This window comes from Ruditapes philippinarum, unplaced genomic scaffold (genome assembly GCF_026571515.1).
Source record: "Ruditapes philippinarum isolate M1 unplaced genomic scaffold, ASM2657151v2 ctg827_1_1_1_1, whole genome shotgun sequence".
In the NCBI taxonomy this organism is placed as follows: Eukaryota; Metazoa; Mollusca; class Bivalvia; order Venerida; family Veneridae; genus Ruditapes; species Ruditapes philippinarum.
The window spans coordinates 352,706-358,705 of NW_026865957.1; the positions used below are offsets into that span (position 1 = coordinate 352,706).

The 6,000-nt window shown below is 30.1% G+C and overlaps 1 long non-coding RNA gene across 1 annotated transcript; it reads left to right on the top strand.

The window, feature by feature from the left end:
* Positions 1-2,181: 2,181 nt before the first annotated feature.
* On the top strand, positions 2,182-4,042 carry LOC132730859 (uncharacterized). Its single transcript, XR_009625807.1, has 3 exons — positions 2,182-2,225; positions 2,969-3,096; positions 3,877-4,042. It is a non-coding gene; the product is annotated as an uncharacterized LOC132730859 (long non-coding RNA).
* The last annotated feature ends 1,958 nt before the right edge of the window (positions 4,043-6,000 follow it).

Below are 6,000 nucleotides of genomic sequence, written 5' to 3' on the forward strand. Positions count from 1 at the left end.
AATATAAACAAAACAAAATACAAAATATGCTATATACACTGCGGACATAGATAAGAATAAAACATATCAAATATGATAAAGTTCTTATCAAAGCTAATATTAAATTACCAAAAGAAAAGATGGCATTTATTTACTGAGAGACAATATATGGCTTAATGTACGAGGACAATAAAGAAGGTTCAACTGTTGTAAAATTTTGTATTAAAGGGACTCCACTGAGGTTTTTTGACATGACGAGACTGGAAAAATTAATGTTCAATTTGATGTAGGTCCAGACGAACGCTTGTTACTTATATAAAAATAATCATATTGAAACTCACACAAAAGTACGATTTTAAATTCTTTTCTGAATATATTTCCTAATTATCGGTTGCATATCTTTTGGTGTTAAGTGAACAAGCTGGTCTATGTAAGAAATTCATTTTTCCATTATCGGCTCGTGTGGATTGTTTACTGAACACAGTTTCACAAAGTTATGTAACAACTGCGCTTAAAACACACTGAATTATGATTTCATGTCATACAATATGGAATGTCTTTTATGTTCATTAACTGAGCATTTATATGGGGGTAAGCGTAACACTGAGAATACACTGGTTACTGAAAGAACAACTCCTAATTCTTGTTTATATGATTTGATTTTATGCTTTTCAGTGGATTATCCGTGAAAATTATATTTGAAAATTTTACAGTGAAAATAATCAAAATATGATTTCACACTTTTTTCATGATGAGACTACTTTTAAGATTTTCCCCATGCAGTACCTCAATTTTATCATTGTTGACATTTCTGACATTGTCAGGGCTGTTTAGAGAAAAGCAAAGCTGAAATTGATAAATACCTGAAATTTCAAAAGTAATTAAAAAGAAGAAAACTTACTTCAATTCATTCAAATTACCAATCACCAAATATCGTCTCTAAATTTTTGTTTCATTTTTACAGTCTGAAAATCACAATTCCTGCCACATGCAAAACTGCTCTTGATGACATTTGGGCATATTTTAGTATCCTACGAGCAATAACTGCGTAATAACTTGAAAAGCAATGACAGACATCAGCCCGAAGAATAAAGTAATAACCCAGCGTTCGTAAGTTCATAAGGCAGCCTTTCAAAAGTGCCATGTTTTCCGATTTCCTAGCAGCTTTTTGAATGTTTGCACATCTGTCAACACTTATTCATTGTCTGGAACAATCCTCAAATAAATTTTCTTTCTTCTTAAAAGATGTATGACTAGCAAATCCAAATGATATCCCCTGAATCAAACAGAATTATTTTTTCCTCCCAAGAAATACATAATTTTAAAGAATGGCGGCCGCTTACATTTCACAGACCCAAGTCTAATATAAATTCGCCGTAAGTAACAGAAATATGGATGAATGGTTTGACTTGTTCTCCTACTAGAATTGTTTGTTTTTTATTATTAAAACAATCAATCATTCATATTATTTGAATAAAATGAATTATATCATCCCAATTTAACGTTAATTGTCGACTTGTAAGCTCAAGGGTTCTTGCATTTTATGAGAAATTCGACTCAAAGAGGCTACCAGTGGGGAAAACAGATTATAATATTAAAGTTAATATCAAGGAAATTTCGTTTTAACTTGTTTGTAAGCATAAAATAAAAAGTGAACTTTAAAAACATTATTCTCACGAGTGGCTACGCCACTCGTGAGAATACTGTTTTTTAAAGCTCACTCAATGAAATCCAATAATAGGTTGAACTATTTCTTAAAGAAGAAGAAGAAGAAGAAGAAGAAGAAGAACATTTTATTGACTTAAACTACATAGTTTCTCGTCATATACATATACACAAACATAATGTACATAAATCATTATATAAATAATCAAGTTCATAACTGCTAAATAATGAACAAGTCAATTCAAGCATTCGAGTGAGACAGGTCCGTTCGGTCCATTACATATATACATGAAGGTGTAAAATTGCAGTGAAGATATCCGTAATTGGGTCAGAATACCTGTAAGCTATTTCCGTAGTAAACATTACCATATAAGGAAAACCAAAAGTAAACAATCATTTGCCCATTCATAAACTTTATCGACGTCATTGTTATTTACTAATATCAACCAATCATTACCGTCCCCATGCCAAATATGGAGACCGGAAATAATAAACCGTCACGCCTTTTTGCGACCACGCTTCATGACTGGAAAAAGATTTTCAACATATTTGACCGCATTACTGGATATATATTTGAGTAGGTAAGTTAAAAATATGACAGTATGTTACATAAATGTACAGAGCAGGTGTTCCAAACAAATATATGCAGCGACATTTGCCCGTAATAACATGATATTAGATAATTCTCAACTGATGTATAGTACACATGTACAAGTTTATATATACATGATGTAAACACTGTTCCAAAATTATGTAAAAAGCCCATAGGTTGTGACTATGTTTTGTTAGCAAATGTCACTGCATGAAATAACTTATAATACATCTCTATGATATACATCTTTGTACATAATTCTAAAACATCTGTCGAAGCTTGTATCATACATTTTTATAAGTAAAAAAACAGAGAGGAAAAAAAACGTAAATTTTACAATGTCATGAACAGATACCAAATATAGACATAAATTTAGTTAATTTTAACATTAATATATTGTCTATTATTACAATTTTACCGTACTGTAGAAAAAAAAATACAAAAGTAATACAGGCCTGTGCATGTTGAATTATATTTAAAACAGGTATCAAACATTTACATTTCACAAATATTTCATGTCAATTTAATGTTTCTCTAAGCTTAAACGCTTCATAAACAAATTTACCTAATTTTTTATTACACCAACCTTTTTTTGACTGTAATAATTCATTGAATTAATACACGCTAGGATTTCTATAGAAATAAGGTTTTATATACATCTGTCTTAAAGGCATGTAGGCTTTACATTTGATAACAAAATGGTATTCATCCTCTATATCTCTTTCGTTACAGATAGTACAATAACGCTGGTTTCGTTCTATTCGGTTCTGTGCATATCTACCAGTTTCTATGCGTAGCTTGTGGGATGACAACCTTAATCTAGACAGTGAATTCCGAAGGGTGCTAGGCAACACATTCAGGTAAATTTCAAAATCAATACATGTTTTAAAGTGTTTATATAAATAAAGTTTTTCTGAATTATTTACAGAATTGAACCATGCAAAGACATCATATACTTTCTGCCTAAAAATGTCTGGGAAAGTATTCATATTCACAGCATTAGGATTATTCCACACATATGAAAAACCAAAGTCATTTAGTAAGGACCTAATATTTGTTGCCCAGTTCCTAACATTTGTAGTATCTACTGATTTACATAATTCTTTATACAGAGTATTTATAATAATATTATCAGATGTCAATATTTTACACCAAAACTTTATCATTCTTGTATATCTGTTTATGTAAAGAGGATATCTACCTTATTCACCATATATGGCCATGTTACTTGTTGAAGTTTTAACATTAAGTAGTTGTTTACAGAACTTTAAATGTATTCGTTCAATTTCTTTTGATTTAGAAAAACCCCAGATTTCACAAGCATAATTTAGAATTGAACCTACAAAAGCATCAAAGAGTTGACACACAGTCTGTGGGCTTATTTTATAAGCTTTAATTTTAGTCATTAAGATATTAAGGGCTTTGAGTCCTTTCCCAGCTATGTATTCTTGATTAGATGCAAAGTTTCCAGTATAATTAAACACTGTACCAAGGTAATTGAAATCATTTACTACTTCTAAGCTATTGCCAGCATAGGTCCATGTTTCATTTTGCTTTGTATTCCCACGTTTTCTAAAAACCATTACTTTAGTTTTGCTAGTGTTTACTGATAATCCCCATTTATCACAATATATTTTCAGCATATCAAAGTGTTTTTGAAGTTCTGAAGGTGTTCTACCTAATATAACCATATCATCAGCAAAAAGCATCAAAATGAAGGTAATGTCATCTATCGTAAGGCCACAAGTGTAATCTTCTTGCAAAAATAACTCTAAGTCTTCTATAAATAATGAAAATAATAAAGGGGACATAACTTCTCCTTGTTTTAAACCAACTGCACATTCAAAAAACTCAGAATAAGAGTTGCAACATTGGACACATGATTTAACTGTATTATACATACTTCTAATAATATTCAACATTTTGCCATTAATTCCAAGCTTAAATAGCTTAAGCCATAAGCCGTTTAAATAAACACTATCAAAAGCCTTTTAAAGAATTCATTGTGCATTTTGTTGGTCACAAAGCTTCTTTAGAAAAATGATTCATCACAACTTTTTTTGTGCAGACACAAATTCGGGAGTTACCTAGAATTGGAGTTATTTAGAGTGGGAGTTAGTTATTTCAATAACTTTTGACATCAGTTTATGTATGAAATTGCTTCTTTCAGAAATAATTATATATATATAATGCATTGCCTCTTATTAAAGTGACGTATAAGACACTAATGATGACAAAACAGACTTAAGTTTATGCAACACTCCCGTGTTATATGGTTTCGGGAAAGGAGGTTGTTATAATAAACAACAAATTAAATCATATACAATGTTATTGTTTTATGAAACGTTTGACTGCTTATTCATGAAATATGTTCTAAATGAAAAGTATAAATACAATTGTTAACTGTGATGCAAGATATGTTTCAAATTGGAACTCAAGTTAATAAAAGATACAAAAGGTATGTAAAATTTGTGAAAACAGAACTTTGTACATGCGTTATGTAACGTTATATTTTTTTCTCACTTTTTCCGTTTTCACTCATTCTAATGTGTAGATGTGTATACATGTATTTAACTGTCTAATTATATTACATCTAGCATAAGCCAATATTCTTTATAATTGTACATTTATTTTATTTTTAACCAATATCTTAATAAGATAAAAAAGGCATATTTTATTAAAAGCTCTGATATGAAAAATGTCACAATAAATTGAACTACATTCAGTATAGAGTAATATCTGACAATGGGAGTTAATTGACGGTGGCGTGATAAAATGAAATGAAATTAAAAATATTCATACAAAAACGTTTATAAGATGTGGAATTTTAAGTGTACGCTAACCATTAATGGTGATCTATTAAAGAGAAGTCAAACATATTTTGTTATCTCAGCAAAAACTTCTATGGTTTATCGGTAAGAATTATGTTTCAGGAAGAATTACGAATTATACTTAAAGGAGAACTGTCATCTTAGGTTTTGCAAGGTATAAATTACTTTGAATACTTTTATGTAAACGAGTCCGATTCCATATATTGTTATTTTGTTTCCTAGAAACAAAACATATATTTTGTTTTGTAACATACACGACGTTTTATTGCTAAAAACATTTATGCGTGATTGCTCGAATTTCTACGATACATTTCTGTACGAACATGTTTATTATTTAATCTATAAATAGCTTTGAAATGCGTTTCTCTGATTGGCTACGAAGTATCTTTTTGCAAGAAATAACAGGTCAATATAAGAGTATATGCACCGTTTTTCTCTCTCACAAAATAGATTTTCTGGAAAGGCAACAACAGGCGCGTGCTATGACGTGACGTCACGCCAAGGTTATTGTTATTTTTCTGAGAACATGTTGGGCAACCCATAAATAAAAATTAAATTAGTCTATTTTAGTAACCTTATTTATTTTTAAGAATATTTCGAATTAAGCATGCCAATGATTTAGCTTCAGAGCTTAATTAAAAAGTATGTATCTTTTGCTCAAATTTCAGTCAGTGTAAAGACCTATATTACCAATGACCTTTGATATGAGACAATTGAACAAAATCCAGTGTCATAACTTTTCCCCCTTCTTGAAGTGTAATAGTTGTAACTGTACAACAAAGAAAAACAATACCTAGATCAAAAGGTGATATAAAGGGGGATCGACGGTGATAATTGACAAAGTAAGTGACTTAAATGAGATTTAATGATGTACATCACATTTCACATTTTTGTAATAAGTTAGACACCATTCCTAATTAAATATCATGTTCT